The sequence below is a fragment of the Balaenoptera ricei genome, chromosome 2 (genome assembly GCF_028023285.1).
Source record: "Balaenoptera ricei isolate mBalRic1 chromosome 2, mBalRic1.hap2, whole genome shotgun sequence".
Lineage (NCBI taxonomy): Eukaryota > Metazoa > Chordata > Mammalia > Artiodactyla > Balaenopteridae > Balaenoptera > Balaenoptera ricei.
The window spans coordinates 149368990-149387614 of NC_082640.1; the positions used below are offsets into that span (position 1 = coordinate 149368990).

The 18625-nt window shown below is 39.3% G+C and overlaps 1 long non-coding RNA gene across 1 annotated transcript in view; it reads right to left on the minus strand.

Annotated features, from left to right (window-relative positions):
• The window catches only part of LOC132360660 (uncharacterized), a 398216-nt gene that overhangs the window by 275654 nt on the left and 103937 nt on the right, over nucleotides 1-18625 (minus strand). The window contains exon 2 of the long non-coding RNA XR_009501150.1: nucleotides 5163-5279. This is a non-coding gene — a long non-coding RNA (uncharacterized LOC132360660). The remainder of the gene's footprint in view (nucleotides 1-5162; nucleotides 5280-18625) is intronic.

The window sequence follows — 18625 nt, forward strand, 5'->3', positions numbered from 1 at the left end:
TGAGTTTGGAAGCATCTAGAGTTTGTTTTATACTGCTGTATAATATTCTTGGATGACAATACCACAATTTAATATATCTACTCTACTGCCATCATATATTGTTTTCAACATTATATTTGTGAGATTTATCCTTTTTGTTGCAGACAACTACAGTCCATTATCTATCTTGTTAGTTAACTATAGTCCATTTTTCATGTCGTTGTAGATAACTATAGTACAATTTTTTCAATGTTGTATAACATTCCATTATAAGAACACATTTTTATCAGTTCTACTATTGATATACATTTCATTTGTTTCTATTTTCTATGTATTATGAATACTGATGCTTTTGGACATTCTTGCATGTATCTCTTTATGCACATGTACAAGCATCTCTTTTGGGTTTTTACCTAAAGGTGAAAGCACTGGGTCATAGGTATCCATATTTTCAACTTTATATGGAAGCTATTTTTTCCTAGTTATTTTGTACCAATTTACCTTCCCCAAAATAGTCCAAGAAACTTCCTGTTCCCCCATATCCTTACCAATATTGGGTAGTCACAATCTTTTAAACTTTACAGTACCTTACTCTTAAATGAAAAAGTAGAACCAAGATTAACAGCTATTTGAGTGAAACCTCCAATGTGAAAGATAAAGACAAAGAAAAAAAATGAAAACAGAGATTGTAAAAAGTATGGACAATAAAGGAAACAGATAAAAATATTTTAAAAATATTTTAGTAGCCTCGGAGAAGTGAAAAGCCATTAATTCCATATAAAAAGGAATGCTTTTATTGAATAGAGAATAAGAAAATACTAAAATTCAATGGAAAGATCGAATGATAAATTTCAGGATTTCTCCCAAAAAGGGATGGGGAGAAAAAAAATAGAAAGTTAGGGAGAGTTAAAAATAAATAAATAAATAACAACAAAACCTAAGATGTCCCACTACTAGTTTATAGGAGCTTCAGGAAGAAAAAAACTGGAAAAATTTAGAAAATAGATGGGAGGAAATTATCAAAGAACAGTTACAGGAAATATTCCTAGAATTAGAGAACATGCATTTCCAGATTAAAGGGGCTCACCAAGTGCTTGGCATATGAACAAAACAAAAACCATATCAAGCCACACTGTCAATGAATTTCAGAACACCAGGGATCTAAAGAAGATTCTAAAAGATTCAGAGTATAAATCACAGACAATATACACGGAAGTAGAATGTTTTAAATGTGTCAGTATGGTTCCACAAGAGCAACATCAGAGTTAGAAGACAATGGGAAAACAAAAACAAACAAACAAACAACTTCAAAATTGGTAGGTGAATGAGCCAGATATCCAAGCAAAAAGGAAGAGATCACACAAAAAGCTCACACAGCAAAAAGCACATGTGGTTTCATCACATTGAAACATTGAGGTAAAAGTATGTGCATGGGTATGTGAGCTTAAGAATGTATGTTTGTGTGTGTATTATGAAACATGTAATAAATATATAAGACTATTCTGAGAATAATTATTTCCAACTGAGAATTCTCTACCTGACCAGGAGATCAACAATGTGTGAGGATCGAACAAAGACATTTTTGGATGGTCAACATCTCTAACTGCATCCCATGTACACTTTCTCAGGAAGTTACAGCAGGAAATGCTTAATCAAACCAAAGAGGAAGACACTGAACCCAGGAAACCAAAAAATGGAGGTCCTGAGAGATTGCATGTATACCAGGTCAAGCTAACAACTAGTCTAGTGTTAAAGAGTACAGAAAATTCCAGAAGTATATTCCAAAGAAAAAACAAAACCTGATAGGTTAGCTCATTTGTTTGATATTATAGGAAACATAATTCCATGGGGTTTTACAATTCTAATAAGGAATTTGTGAAAAATTAATGATAGTTATGGAAATAGAAAACTAAGCACACCAATGTAGAGAGAGAGATGCACCAAAGAGAAAAAGACGCTTAACAGCTTCAGGGGAAAAAAATAAAGTTGTTTGGAAAAAAGAAGCGTAATCAGAATACACTATTTGAGCAGGAAATGGTCTCTGTATAGTAATGATATTGATATAACTATGTTGGGATATACCCATATTGGATGGAGAGGAAGTGCTGGGGGAAGAGAGGACAGGGGGGAAAGTAGACTCACCAATGTAAAAGTCTACAGATAATAATTAAGTGTACAAATAAAAAAATATGATAATAAAAATCAGAAGAAACAACTTAAAAAGTTGAAAGGAGTTGCTTCTAAGGAGTGGAATGGAGTGCCGTGGGTTGTGAGCAAGAGATTTTTGTTGTTGTCAAATGTCCTATTGTATTTTGACTTTTTAAACTATGTAAATTAATTACTCTGATAAATTTTTAGTTAGAGAATTAAAATTAAGTGCTTAGTATAGTACATAAAGTATCAATAATGGCAATAATAACATTTACCGTGAGCTAGATATTGTGCCCTGTGCATTTCTTGAATTACATAATTTAATCCTTTCAATAACATCTCACCATTTTATAGGTAAGAAACCAGGGTCACTGAGAGGTTTTGTTTCTTTACTCAGATGACACAGTTAGTAAATGAAAGAACCAAGAGTTTAGCCGTCTGCCTTAACCCCCAAGCTTAACTGCACACAGAAACAAAGGTACCCATCATTACAGAGCTAAAGGACTTGCTAAGAAGTGACACAGCAAAGTCTTCTGATTCTAAATCCTACGCTCTTTTCAATCTCCCTTATTTCATTAGGAAGTTCACATTTTATTTTCAAATTAACTTGAGTCAATTTGGAAAAGAAATATTTCATTTTCAATGGAAACATTTGCTAGAATCACAAAAAAATTAAAAATATTTTGCATTTGACAACTAGAAATTTCTCCTTAGGAAATCTTTACTCATTTGCTATTCCCAGAATGGCCCTGTCAGCTTCCTTCAACCAATCTTCATCACTCCAACCAAGGTAACTTTGAGTGGCTGTCCAGTGCAGCACCATTCAACCTGCTGGGTTGAATGGTGTGTCCTCCCCCTGGTCCCCAAAACAGAAAGGAGAGGGAAACAGGAGTACTTAAGAATGCTGGTACCAGAATTTAAAGCAGGCTTTTTCTCTCAAAACACCCACTAATTAAGACAGAGCACCATTTAGGAAATGAAGCAGCTAATTAAGCAGGTTGCACAAATAAAAATAATGAAAAAATTCAGTCCTTTCAACTACCAAGATTTTGACTGAAATTATGATTTAAAGGAATTCACTAATTAAGGTCCATGTGATCTGACCTCTGCCAGATCCAATCTCATCAGACAATGCCCCTCCCACTGCTTGTTGACTAGATTCCAACCACAATGATCGCCTTGTTGTTCCCCAGGTACATTAAAATGGTTCCCAGCACATACCCTTCACACTTACCTTTCTTTCTGCCTGGAACACATTTTACTCAGCTCTTCCTGTGACTCACTTATCATCCAGTGGTCAGCTTACATACCACCTCTTCAAGTAAGACTTCCTTAACCATTCTCTATCAACCAGAACACTCTAGACCAGTACATGGCTGTCACTGTACCCTGCTTTTTCTTCTTCAGAACATTTAATGCTATTTGAACATTTTTCTCTGCTCAATTTTTTATTGTCTCCTATATTCCCCTAGAGTATAAGGTTCATAATTTTGTCCACCTTGTTCACTCAAGAATTAGCAGAGCCTGGCATAGAGTAGGTGGTAAATAAATGATTGAACACGGGACGGAGGGAACAAGGAAAGCGGGAGGGGAAGGAAGATATCTAGCCTATTTGCATTTCCGAAGGTGGGACCCAGCCAGGTTATACCTGAAGGCATTTGCATTGTCAAAGCAAGCCCATTACAAACCTGCCCTGACATCAATATGGTTGGAAGTGAGATTTAGAGATGTAAAACACCTAGGAAAGAAAAGGGGGCCCAGGCACCAATTAACAACAGAGAGGCAAATGAAAATGGTACTCATTATGTGTAGGTACTGAGCACAAAAGACATTTGGAGAAGAAACATGCCACGTCTTCTAAATCAAGTGAACTTAGAAAGTATAATAGAAAAGTAGTAGTTAGAAACCAGCGACCATTTGGAAACTAGAATTTGAGATTCAGCTTTTTGAGGTTAGTGTCTAGGGATATAGCTGATCTCTATTTTAAGAATTAGAGCTGTCAGTGAAGCAATCCAGGGTGGTAATTTAATAATAGTACTTTGGATGAGAGGAGCTATCAAATCACAAGTTTCTCTGAAGAATTCCAAGGCTTAATTTATATGAGGCACCTTAAAAGGTCTCAGTCCAATTTGGGAAGACCTACAGTAACTCCTTCCAAAATGAAGCAAGTTTTCCTACGTGAAGAAGTTAATTCATTTCAGCCTAGCCCAGAATACTCCAACAGAGACAGGCAAATTCCTTTAAACTTACATTATAACACTAAGTGACAGTGAAATTTTGGGATGGTTTTTTTTAAAAGTGGAGCCAGGAAAAGAGCTGCATGTCCCTCACCTTCTGTGAGAGGCAGAGGACCCAAGGACCTGTCACCCAAAGCTCAGTAGTATTCCCACAAATGCAAACAAGACTACCTGGGCTAAGAGCTCTATGAGGGTCATAAATCAACTGCTTGCTTCTCTTCAGCGACTGGAAGAGCAGAATGAAAGTTGGGAAAATTAGAAAATCAGGGATGCCAGTATCAGTTAAATCATCCCTTCAAAATTAAGCTTAATGAATTTCAGTTCTCCCTTCTATATCCATTTTTGAACTGAATATGGTACAGTGTGGCATTAGGTAAAATCAACCGATACAGCAGCACTAAATGGTCCCCGGTAGGCCTAAGTTGGTTTACTTCTAATTTCACATTTTTTATTTGGTGATATATCCTTTGAGGTCATGAGCTTCCCCACTCTCCCATGGCGATTTTATTAGCCAGAGCAGTGGTTTTCAAAGTGTTTCACACCAGCAACATCAGCATCACTAGGAAGTTTGTTAGAAGTGAAAATTTGGGGGGGTCCCACCCGGGGGGTCCCACCCCAGACCTACAGAATCTGAAACTCTGGAGTCAAACAATGAGTGCTTTATTCAGCCCTCCAGATGATTCTGATGCACCCTAAGGTTGGAGAATCTTTGAGTTAGGATAATTCTAGCCACTCTAACAAACAAACTTCTAATTTTCAGTGACCTAACATAATAAACATTTATTTTTCACTCACGTAACAGCTCAGTGTAGCAGTGACCAGCTTCTTCCCACATGACGACTGAGGCAGCCAGACACCTTCCATCCTGAATCTCTTCCATCCAACTATGGCTTCAGAGTTCTCTGTATAGTTCTGATGGATGGAGAAAAAGAGTAGAGAATCCCCTATTATCATCTTAAAATCCTTGGCTCGAGAGTAACACACATCATTTCCGCTCGCATTTCATTGTTGAGAACAAGTGAATAGGTCACATCTAGGTGCAAAGAAGACCAGAAAATACTTTCCCTGGCTGGGGGCATGCCTCCCTGCCACAAATGCACATCAAGGAAGAAGGAATACAAATCTCCACCACCGATGTGCAAACTATACCCTGTAAACTGTGGGGTAGCCAGGGCAGGAGTATATGGATGGGTCCCTGGAGCATATCCTCCAAAAGTGGCACCTTTACAAAATTTTAAAGTGTAGATATGATTGTTGTCACTACAATGATAGAAGAGACTTCTACTGAAGTTTCTCAAATGTTAATGTACGTATCAACCACCACAGAATCTAGTTAAAGCTCATTATCTGATTTGTAGGGCCAGGATGGGGCTTGAGATTCTGCATTTCTAAATAGCTCTCAGGTGATTCCAATGCACTGGTTCAGGAACCACACATTAAGAATTTGGAGGAGGTTGCATGAAAACAAAGGTCAATCTGTCCAATATGTGATGACGGTGTACATGCACAGCCTTTCATGATCTGGCTCACTGCCCTCCCTGCTACCCTCTCACTTCTCTGTTCTCTTCTCCTCCTACTCCCCACTTTGTTCACTTCACTCCAGCTACAGTAGTCTTATTGGTGGTCTTTCCCACACCAGACACACTCCTGCCTCAACATTTGCACTAATGTTTCCTCTGCCCAGAATTGCTCTTCCTCAAGATACACATGTGGTCAACTAACTCCCTTCTCTCCTTCAAACTTTTGCCCAAATGCCACCTTCAAAAGAGACCCACCTTGACCACTCAATTTTTTTTTTTTTTTTGGCTGCTCTGAGTGGCTTGCAGGATCTTAGTTCCCTGACCAGGGATTAAACCCAGGCCACAGCAGTGACAGCGCTGTGTCCTAACCACTGGACTGCCAGGGAATTCCCTGACCACTCAATTTAAAATTGCAAATCACCTCCTTCCCCAGGTTACCCAGGGAACTTCCTTTCCCTGATACACAACTTTTTACACCTCAGTGTGATATAATTAAGTGCCTAAATAAAACAATGTCTGGTGCATTGTAGATGCTCAACAAATATTTGTTGAATGAGTAAATAGTTGGTTAGACCATAAGACCAACCCAAAAAGTCATCAAGAAGTGATGCCTTTCTGAGTCCTCAGTTCTCCTGATGTTAAATCCCACCCTGATCAAGAAGTGGGCAGAAAGGGAAGAGGGTAGAAGAGGTTAGTTGGATCTTGTGCTTGAAATGACAATATCCCTTGGAAGACCAATAGGGCAGTGCCTCAAGAGAAAGATGGTAGGCAAATTTCTGTACTTGAAACTGACATCCTGGGAACTCCTACTTTTTTCTTTGAGCCCCCCTGCTCAGTGTTAATTAACAGATTCCTCTCCCTTATCCCAGACCACAGAGAAAGTGGGTGATGACCTTATACAGAATGTCTGATCCTGGAATCCTTTTAGTCCTTTGGGACTTCTGATGTCCCAAGAATTCACTGGACCCAAAGCTTTGCCTCCAGATCACACATCACACCAGCTGCAGAGAGGCAAAGCAGAGTGGAATCCAGGGTGTTGCCTGGAGAACAGCATGCAAACATGCGGACCTGGCCGAGAGGCCAGGCCAGTAGAAAGGGGACAACGCCGAACATAGATGGCCAGGTAGAAGGAGGGAAAGCTTCAAGAGCTGAGAAGAGACCCAGAGTCAAAGTCATTTAGTGGCAAGGATTCTACCAAATAGGGGCTGGAGGAGGAATCATGGGTACTCCAAATAAATCCAGTGGGTAGGGTAGGACAGGTATAAGGATAGTTTTAAAGTCCAGAACAACCTTCCAGGCTGCAACACAGTTCGCCTTAAAAGTACTAGCTGAGGACTTCCCTGGTGGCGCAGTGGTTGAGAATCTGTCTGCCAATGCAGGGGACATGGGTTCGAGCCCTGGTCTGGGAGGATCCCACATGCCGCGGAGCGACTAGGCCCGTGAACCACAACTACTGAGCCTGCGCGTCTGGAGCCTGTGCTCCACAACAAGAGAGGCCGCGATAGTGAAAGGCCCGCGCACCGCGATGAAGAGTGGCCCCCGCTTGCCGCAACTGGAGAAAGCCCTCGCACAGAAACGAAGACCCAACACAGCAAAAAATATATATATATATAAAATAATAATAATAATAATAAAGTACTAGCTGAAATGTTACAGCCACCTCTCACCTCTCCCGCTCCCACACGACAGTATTTCAAGAGTACAAGCACCAGCATCATGTATCTGTAAAACCTGACTTAAGAGACTATGTTTTTGACCACATGCTCCTAAAATGAAACAGGTACAATGACTTTCCCATGTTGCTGGAGGCTTTAATTGATAGACCCGCGGTCTTCCCTGCTGCCATACATGCAAATCTGCAATGTGTGGCCACCATTGATGTTTTGGGACTTGCGAGTGCATTAGTCTGCTAGGGCTGCCATAACAAAATTCTAAAGACTGGGTAGCTTAAGCAACAGAAATTCATTTTCTCACAGTGCTAGAGGCTAGAAGTCCAAGATTAAGATGCTATCAGGGTTGGTTTCTGGCAAGAGATCCCTTCTTGGCTTGCAGATGGCCTTTTTCTGTGTGCTCTCATCCCAGTGTTTCTTCCTCTTCTTATAAGGACACCAGTCCTGTCAGATTAAGGCCTCACCGTTGTGACCTCACTTAAACTTTATTACTTCCTTATCTCCAAATAGAGTCATATTGAGAGTCAGGGCTTCAACATATGAATTGGAATGGGGCGGAGGGGCGGGGAGGTGCACAATTCAGCCTGTAACAATGAGGTTACGTGAATATATGTGTACATATGGGTGGGTGTGTTGTACACATTTCCATGTGCAAATATATTTTTCTTTCTAAAATTGTTAGATTTTTAATTACCCACAATCGTTACACATAAAAAATGACAGTTTGTCATTTTTCAGGAGCTCCACAGCCATCTTCTCTCACTGTGCTAATAAAGTTTCATGACACAAAGTGCAACAGAGAGGCAGCCATTTTCACACTTTGAAAATAAAAAGGTTTGTTGCTTCCCCTCTAGCTAAATATGTTTCTTACAAATAGGAAGATGCTTATAATTCCATCTGAAATCTTCTTATGTGTCAGGGAAATAAATTATAAGTGTTTATAATCCTATCACCCTCCTCTTTGGTGGAGAGAGAGATTTCTTTGTTTTTGTAATTATTGGATTTTATTGTGTTGAGTGGGGTGAGAGATGAGGAGGAGAAATTAGGAAGCTAAAAAGGCCAAATTGTTCTACCTGAAAAAAAAATTGCCTAATCCCAGGATGGGAGGGAGATAAGGGTTAAAAGATGGAGGTTGGGGGGCCTGGAAAAGTGATGGTAGAGAGGCAGAGAAAGAAGAGATGAAGGGGTGAGAGATGTGAGAATGGGATTGGAGGAGGCTAAAAGAGTTTATCAGGGAATGTCGCTCTGAAAATTACCTCCCTCTGTCTTCTGAAAAAAATCTGTTTAGTAAATATGCATCATGCTTTAGGAGTTTGTGTGAGGTAACTCGTTTTATTTATTTTTATGAAACTTTATGAAATCACTGCTTTTGTTGATCAAAAATGCTTGATTATCAGCAGTTTTATATGATCCAAGCTAATATTTCTAGTTAAGTATAGTGGTTGCAATTCAACTTGATGGCAAGAGAAAGAGGGTTCACAGTATTCCAGATATATCTACTACCTAAGAATCTAAGGAAAGCTGGAGAGGAACATGTGGCCTAGGATAGGGTCCCAGAGGCCTCCTTCTCACCCACTGGCTGAAATCCATATCCTATCTTATTCCTGTTGCACAGAAGGAACAAACTAAAAAGAAGCACCCTAGATCTGCTTCAAAGCCAACATACCTTTGTTCTTCCTGACACACAGAATAGAGACATGGAGAGAGTAGCCCGCCACCTACTACTCTGGTGACATGGAATACAGGAAAGAGAAGGGAGCTTGCTCACATGCTGTCTCTTATAACACTTAGGGGCTTCATTGGGCATGCTAGAATCTGAGGAAGCAGATGAATGAATTTTTCCTCCATTTGAGGATGTTAACCACAAAGATAAAGCTAGGAGATGGGATCCTTCCCCAGCTCTGGCCTGCAAATGCTCCCATTTGTTGAGCAAAAGTACAAGGTAGAATACTAAACACACTACACATGTCCATTCATTAATCCACTCAAATCATATGTTTTGAGCACCTATTTCACAGTATGTTCCATAGTGCATTATCACATCTAATCTTCACAACATCCCTATAAGGAAGGAAAGAATTATTCCCCCATTTATTAAAGAAAACCTGGGCCATAGGGCCGTGAATGAATTGTACACAATTTGTTAGGGGCTTAGCTGGGATTTGAAATGAAGTTTGCTGTAAGCCCCATTCTCGTCACCACAATAGGGAATGCTCAAACTTTTTCCAGCTTAAGTCTATGAAATGCCTGTTCCTCTGCCAGCTTGCACTGTGATCCATGTCATGGGGTAGCTCGAAGAACTACACTGTGACTTGGCTGAGCTGCTGCCAGAACACACTCAGTGAGGAGATACTGCTGTTCTCCCCTCTTGAGCCAGTGATGGTTCAAAGCTCCAGAATCTTGCCTCATTAATGCAGAACCACGGGTGTTAACAAACCCAATTTCTATTCATTGTCCTTCTCTAGCTCCCTAGATTGAAGCCAGGGGTGGGAATAAGACTAAATAATGAATTTAAATAATAGGTCAGAGGATATTATCTAATCCAAGTCTTCAAGTAGAGGAGAGAGTCAAAAGCCACAGGAGAAGCAAGTAGGATGAACAGCAAAAATTGCACAGGGATGGATGTTTAACTCTCCCTCCATTTCCTTTTATACTCCCTAAGGAAGTTTCAAAAGCTTCTCTTAATATATCTGCAGATCCTTCTACAGGAGCATCTGGTGAGCAAACCCAAAATAAATGGAGACTTACAATGAGAGGTATGAAAAATAATAGCATTATTTCTGCAGGTAATCTTTTCATACAAAGTTTACTTCATTAATTTGAGCAATAGAAATAAGACTGAGATCATTTGTTTTTCTTTTGTAGGTCCACTAATCTGCAAGCTTTTACAGCTATTTCATCAAAGTAACTGTATTATTGTTTTCACATTTTCCCAAACCACCTCTCCAAAGAGAAGGTTCCTTCCATTGGATTCCATTTTCTGTCTCAGCTCATAGGTTAACTTTCTACTGCCTCTACCCAAAGGTAAAAACCATAAAATTTCCATTTATTCAAAGTTCTATGGACTAAATGTTTGTGTCCCCTCAAAATTAATACATTGAAGCCCTACCCTCCAATGTGATGGTATCTGGAGATGGGGTCTTTGGGAGGTAACTCAGTGATGAGGGTGGGGCCCTGGTCTTATGGGATTGGTGCCCTTATAAGAAGAGACATCAAAGAGTGCTTGCTTTCTCTCTCTGCATTGTGAGAATAAAACAAGAAGGCAGCCACCTGCAAGGAAGGAGAAGAGCTCACATCAGAACCCAACCATAGTGGCACCCTGATCTCAGACCTCCAACCTCCAGAAATGTGAGAAAATAAAATTCAGTTATGGTATCATTATGGCATCCTGAGAAGACTAAGACAAAATCTCTATGCAAATTTTTAGTACATCATTAATATCTATTGAGTGTCTACTCAGTGCAAACCACCATCATAGACACCATGAGCACATACATGTCAATCATGCATAGGTCTTGGAGAGGCCATATAGTGAGAAGTTAAGAGTAATTTTGCACCTAAATCAAAGGAATTAATTGAAATAATGGAATCCAAATGTTTAGCACCATGGCAAATATGTAGCAAGTTTTCAAAAATATTAGTTATTTAAAAGAGTAAATGGATTTTCTCCAGATATATACTTAATATCTGGAGAAAAACATGTCAAAAGGATATATGCACCCCAATGTTCACTGCAGCATTATTTACAATAACCAAGACATGGAAGCAACCTAAATGTCCATCAACAGATGAATGAGTAAAGAAGATGTGGTATATATATACAATGGAATATTTCTCAGCCATTAAAAAGAGTGAAATAATGCCATTTGCAGCAACATGGATGGACCTGGAGATTATCATACTAAGTGAAGTCAGTCAAACAGAGAAAGGCACATATCATATGATATCACTTGTATGAGGAATCTGAAAAAAAAAAAATGATACAAATGAACTTATTTACAAAACAGAAAGAGACAGACTTAGAGAACAGACTTACGGTTACCAAGGGGGGAAGGGTAGGGGGAAGGGATAGATTGTGAGTTTGGGATTGACATGTACACACTGCTATATTTAAAATAAAATTCTTTTCCATGAAAAAAAAAGTAAATGGAAAAAAATAAAGAATAAACGGAAGGGCACTATTTTGGAAGGGTAGTATTAATCAGGCTTTTTAACTGAAAACTATAGAAATTGACTATCTTAAGCTGAAGGGGAACTTATTGATATTAAATAGCTCTCAGAATCTCTGGATGGGCCAGATCAGGCTAATCGGCTATCAAGCCAATAATAATGCCCCCAATCACATGCTAGAATCAGTCTGCCTATTATTGCTATTTCTGTAGATTGCATGTAGCTGTCACCAAGTTTGCCAGAATAAGTTGTTATATTAATTTGTTTTAATTTTTAGATTCCACGTATATGATAACATACAGTGTTTATTTGCCATTCCCTGTCTTACTTCACTAAGCATAATATTCCCTAGGTCCATCCACATTGTTGCAAATGGCAGTCTTTTTTATAGCTGGGTAATATGTATATTAATACATCCTGCAACTTAATGAATTCATTTATTAGTTCTAATAGTTTTTTGGTAAAGATTTTAGGGTTTTCTATGTATAGTATCATACCATGTGCAAATAGTGCCAGTTTTACTTATTCTCTTCCAATATGGATGCCTTTTCTTTTTCTTTATTTTATTGCTGTGGCTAGGACACATGTGTTTATATATTGTTTTCTCTAATTTAGTTAGCATTCTTATTAATAATGCTTCGAACTCTTGATTTGGTAAATTGTTTATTTGTTTCATTAGTTGTTTTTAAGCAGTTTTCTCTTGCTCTTTCAATTGAAACAAATTCCCCTGTCTTCTCATTTTGCTTAACTTTCACTGTCTCTGTGAAATTAGCTGAAATAGTTGCCTATTGCAGTCTTGAAGTGGTGTCCTTGTGTGGGAGCATCCCTATAGAGTCTATGTGAGAACAGTGACTTTGATGGGAGAGCTGAATTCGACATGAACACAAGTCATGTCTTTCCTCAGGGTGCGCTGGCAGCTGTCACGCTGGTAGGAGATGAGGCTGAAGATGGAGGGTCTAGGGCCAGAGCCAGATGTGAGTTGGGGCTTCTCCTCTTCTCAGTGTCTGTCATCACCCTATCTGGGGTGAGGGCAGGTCCCAAGTTGCTGGAGCAGAAGCCCTGCGGGTCAGGTTCAAGCTCTCCTACCTCCCAGCACCAGGACCCTCACCCCAGAGGGAAGAAGTGCTCTGGCAAGAGGGTCTGGTGTGTGCACTCAGTGTGGGTCTGGGCACGTGCTGTGATGGTCCATCAACAGACAGAGATTGGGACTGCTTCTGATTCACTGCCTGTGTCTGCACCCGTACTGGCCCTGCTCAAATGTAGCTTTGGGTCTGATCTGCCTTTGTCCCTGCCTGCTGGGTTCTCCTTTTGGCCTCTGCCACTCTCACCCTAATGTGGGGCCACACTGCAGCGCAGGAAGCACTGGTGTGGGCTCTTGGCATAGGACAGGATGCAGACGATGGTGGTCCAGCCATAGACAGAGTTTGGGGCGGCTCCTGATGCACCGCCTGGGTAAGTGCAAGCAATGGCTGCCCCCCGCCCTGCTCATACATCACTTTGGGTCTAAGCTGCTTTTGTGTCTCACAGCTGAGCTTTCTTCTTGGCTGCAGGAGCCCTTGTCTCAGTGTGGAGCTGTGTCACAAAGCAAGCAAGGCCAGAGCAGTCACTCAGCTCAGTGTGGGGCGTGTGCTAGGGTGGTCGTGGGAAACTAGTCTGCTATCCATGCAGTTTCAATCTGCTATCTCTGCTGTGTTTCAGGAGTAAGCAAGGGTGTACATGCTCCTCTGGAACAGAATCCAGGCTTCCCATAGCCCTCCTCTTGGTCCCGCCACCCTTCCAACCAGCCAAGACAACTCATCTTCCTGCTATTGGACCTCAGGGCAGGGGGGCCCAATCTGGGGCTCGAACTACTCACACCCCATGGAGAATTTCTACCCATGTAATCTCCCTTTTCCTGAGTCCCCTCCCTGGGACACAGGCCCCAATCTGATCTCCTGCTTCCCTTTCTACCCGATTCCCTGTGGATCTTTCTTACAACCTTGGTTGGACAGGAATCTTTGTTAGTTTCCAGTTAGTTTTCAATGAGAATTGTTCTACATGTAAATGTACTTTTGATTTGTTTGTTGGAGAAGGTGAGTTCCACATCCTGCTACCCCACCATCATGGTCTCCTCTCCTGGATTTATATTTTTTCTTTAAATGTGTAAGGACTGCACTATTGGGCCTGTATTTTGACATGACAATACAGTTGGCTGTGGTTGCAGAGGAGCTTTCCTCTTTCTATGGGACATGGAAATCTAGCTTCACGTAGTCTTCACGGCTCCCCACTGTCTTTCACTCTGCCCACTCCACACACTCCTGTTACCTGGCTATCTCCTGAAGCATTTGAAATTAAAGCTATTACCTTAGAGATTGGCGTCCAACAGAGGCACATGCAATTTCAATGGCTAAAGAACCAATCAAAACAAATGATCATATAACTTCCCCTCAGGTGCTTGTAATTTAAAACAGGTGAGACTAGCACTGTCTAAATTCACCCATTATTTGCTCCCTTCCCATACAAATGTCCCCTTAGGGTGATCTTAAATTATCATCCAAATCAAAATATTATGAGCATAAACAGAAACACAGTCCTATCAGTAATTTGTTGGGACAATAATTATATAACAAGACTGTCCTGCTCAGACTCTAACAGATGGTCACCCTAGTTATACCCAAGGACAGAATCCTCTTCATCAGTGAGCTTACAAAATTATCTGTAACTCCATCTTCTCATTTAAGTCTCCAACTACCTGTAGCTTCTACTCAAAATGTTCATTCACTTATTTATTCTTTCAATAACTATTGTGTGTTAGGCTTTATTCTAGATTCTGGTGATAAGATGGGAAACACAACAAGTTTTCTACCATTATGGTACTTATATCCTGTTTACAAATAAAAAATAAGATGCAATGCAGTATCATAGGGTTAAGGTCTATGAATGAAAATGAGAATAGTTAAAGGATGGAAGGTGATATATGGTACTATTGATATTTTACATAGGGTTGTTAAGAAAGACCTTGCTGAGACGGTGTTATTGGAACAGACCTCTGAACAAAATGGGAAAGCAAATGCTTCAAATGCCTGGGAGAGAGCTTTTGAAGGCAACAGCAAATCTGAATCCCTTGGGAGTGCTTGACATTTTCAAAGATCAGCTAGTAGCCCAGTGAGGCTACCACAGAGATATTAGGGGAATGAATATTAGAGAAGGAGGCCAATGATATGATGAATCAGATCAAATAAACAGACTATAGGAATGGATCTTAGTCTATGTCTGCCTTTTGAGACTTACCCCTGTCCTGACAGAAAGTAGGAAGAAAGCATCAAGAATGCTTAAGTTAAAATACTGCTGACTTTAGATCACGTCAATTCTTTGGGTATTGGTCTCACTAATTCAGGCTTTCTGGGTCTGAATTTTGGACCTCATGTTTCCTCTGACCTCTTCTTATGCTCCAGGCAACTGATCGGCTCCCAGACCTCTGGCCGCTGACAGCTAGTTACTATAGACAGCCTCCCTGACCTCTAAATTAAGTCCTTGACCTTACTATTCTTAATTGGATCCTGATCTCTGGACTTTGCATATGGTTGTACTCTTTTCTTTTCTGCTTTTTTTTTTGTTTGTTTTTTTGAGGTATAATTGACATATAACATTATTTTAGTTTCAGGTATACAACATAATGATTCAATATTTGTCTACATTGGGAAATGATCGCCACAGTAAGTCTAGTTAACATCTGTCACCATACATAGTTACAAATTTTTTTTAAAGATCTACTCTTTTAGCAACTTTCAAATATGCGATTATAGTATTATTAATATAGCATTAATAACTATAGTCACCATGTTGTACATTACATCCCCATGATTATTTATTTTTTAACTGGAAGTTTGTAACTTTAGATGCTCTTTATCTACTTTGCCACACCTCTGCCTCCTGTTCCTGGCAACCACCAATCTGTTCTCTGTAGCAATGAACTCTTTTTTTTTTTTAAGCTTCCATATATAAGTGAGATCATATGGTATTTGTCTTTCTCTGTCTGACTTATTTCACTTTGCATAATGCCTTCAAGGCCCATTCAAGTCGTTGCAAATGGCAAGTTTCCATTCTTTTTAATGGCTGAATAATATTCCGTTCCATATATCTATATCTATATCTATATCTATATATATCACAGTTTCTTTATCCATTCATCCATTGGTGTACACTTAGGTTGTTTTCATGTCTTGGCTATTGTAAATACTGCTGCAGTGAACATGGGGGTGCATATATCTTTTCTAATTAGTGTTTTCATTTTCTTCTGATATATATCCAGAAGTGGAATTGTTGGATCTTGTGGTAATTCCACTTTTAATTTTTTTAGGAATATCCATACTATTTTCCATAGTTGTTGAACCACTTTACATTCCCACCAATAGTGCACAAGTGTTTTCTTTCCTCCATATCCTCACCAACACGTTATTTCTTGTCTTTTGATAATAGTCATCTTAACAGGTGTGAGGTGATACTCATGGTGTGTTTTTTTTTTTAAATTAATTTTTATTGGAGTATAGTTGCTTTACAATGTTGTGTTAGTTTCTACTGTACAGCAAAATGAATCAGCTATACATGTACATATATCCTCTCCTTTTTGGATTTCCTTCCCATTTAGGTCACCACAGGGCATTAAGTAGAGTTCCCTGTGCTATACAGTATGTTCTCATTAGTAATCTATTTTATATATAGTATCAATAGTGTATATATGTCAATCCCAATCCCCCAATTCATCCCACACCCGCTTTCCCCCTTGGTATCCATATATCTGTTCTCTATGTCTGTGTCTCTATTTCTGCTTTGCAAATAAGATCATCTATATCATTTTTCTAGATTCCACATGTATGTGTTAATATACAGTATTTGTTTTTCTCTTTCTGACTTACTTCACTCTGTATGACACTCTCTAGGTCAATCCACATCAATATTACCCAAAGCAATCTACAGATTCAATGCAATCCCTATCAAACTACAAATGGCATTTTTCACAGAACTAAAACAAAAAAGTTTACAATCTGTATGGAAACACAAAAGACCATAAATAGCCAAAGCAATCTTGAGAAAGAAAAATGGAGCTGGAGGAATCAGGCTTCCTGACTTCAGATTATACTACAAACCCACAGCAATCGAGACAGTATGGGACTGGCACAAAAACAGAAATATAGATCAATGGAACAGGATAGAAAGCCCAGAGGTAAACCCAGGCACTTATGGTCATCTACTCTATGACAAAGGAGGCAAGAATATACAATGGAGAAAAGACAGTGTCTTCAATAAGTGGTGCTGGGAAAACTGGACAGCTACATGTAAAAGAATGAAATTAGAACACTCCTTAACACCATACACAAAAATAAACTCAAAATGGATTAAAGACCTAAATGTAAGGCCAGACACTATAAAACTCTTAGAGGAAAACATAGGCAGAACACTCTTTGACATAAACCACAGCAAGATCTTTTTTGACCCACCTCCTAGAGCAATAAAAACAAAACCAAAAATAAACAAATGGGACCTAATTCAACTTAAAAGCTTCTGCACAGCAAAGGAAACCATAAACAAGATGAAAAGACAACCCTCAGAATGGGAGAAAATATTTGCAAATGAAGCACCTGACAAAGGATTAATCTCCAAAATATAGAAACAGCTTATGTGACTCAATAGCAAAAAATGAGCAACCCAATCAAAAAATGGGCAGAAGACCTAAATAGACATTTCTCCAAAGAAGACGTACAGATGGCCAACAAACACATGAAAAGATACTCAACATCACTAAATGCAAATCAAAACTACAATGCGGTATCATCACACACTGATCAGAATGGCCATCATCAAAAAATCTACAAACAATAAGTGCTGGAGAGGGTATGGAGAAAAGGGAACCCTCATGAACTGTTTGTGGGAATGTAAATTGATACAGCCATTATGGAGAATAGTATGGAGGTTCCTTAAAAAACTAAAAATAGAACTACCATTTGACCCAGCAATCCCACTCCTGGGCATATATTCAGAGGAAACCATATTTCAAAGACACATGTACCCCACTGTTCACTGCAGCACTATTCCAGGACATGGAAGCAATCTAAATATCCATCAACAGAGGAATGGATAAAGAAGATGTGGTACATATATACAGTGGAATATTTCTCAGCCATAAAAAGGAATGAAATTAGGTCATTTGTAGAGACAGGCATATGGCTGTGTTCTGTCCGAGTTTCCCAGCTGCTTGAACTCTGGTTGAATAAGATCTCCCATGACTCAGATTGTTAAACTTCAGCTTCTCCTTATTACTTGCCTTTTTCAATCCTTAGTTTGGGATAACAGTTCCACACGTGCTATTTGTCACTGATCCTGATACCAGAGTTTGGTCTCTGGTGCCATGAACCCCTAGTGTGTAACTGACTTCATTAAAGTGGATAATTAATTTAAGTAAAGAATATATAATACCTGAAAGACAACTACTCCTAATATTGTGCCTAAACTTGATGCCTACTGAGGTCATGCTGGTTTCTTGCCAATATAAACCACGTATTATGTTGTCAATATAAACAAATAGCACAAAGATTTTTAAAAGTTTCTCTTCACGTATAAATGGATAATATCAATATAATTTTGTTGTTTATAACATTTTGCTATTCATAATAAATGGCTTAGGTCAACGTCATGATTTACTCTTATGCCACAAAGAAGTGATTCTCAACCATTTTCACATTTTGGCCCATGTAGAAAATAATATTTATAGATTACACTGAGGTAACTGGATGTGGCTACATCATGGCCCCAGGAAATCAACTCCTTAGCACATCTGTAAGCACATCTGTATCCAAAGCATACCAGTTGAGAGCTCTTTTGTACAGGTAGGATTTTTTACTTTTTTTTTCCACTCAGAATT